Raw genomic sequence first — 279 nt, forward strand, 5'->3', positions numbered from 1 at the left:
CCCTCGCTTTCTTTCTCTTTCACCTCTTCCACCTGTGTCCTCCACGCTTTGAGACCAGATGCCTTCAACACGAGGTGGGACAGACATCAAGCGAACAGTGAAAGTTCCTCACCTTTGTACAGAGGGAAGGGGCAAAAGCATTTACTGAGCGCTTTCTACGTGCAAATGGGCTTGCACGGACAACTCGTTTATTTTCAACAGCCTTGCGAAGGAGGTAGCAGTATGCCCACTTAACAGAGAGGGGACTTAAGCACCCAGTCACTATTCTTAGGAAGTGCA

The sequence above is a fragment of the Bison bison genome, unplaced genomic scaffold, assembly GCF_000754665.1.
Source record: "Bison bison bison isolate TAMUID 2011002044 unplaced genomic scaffold, Bison_UMD1.0 scf7180017862882, whole genome shotgun sequence".
Classification (NCBI taxonomy): domain Eukaryota; kingdom Metazoa; phylum Chordata; class Mammalia; order Artiodactyla; family Bovidae; genus Bison; species Bison bison.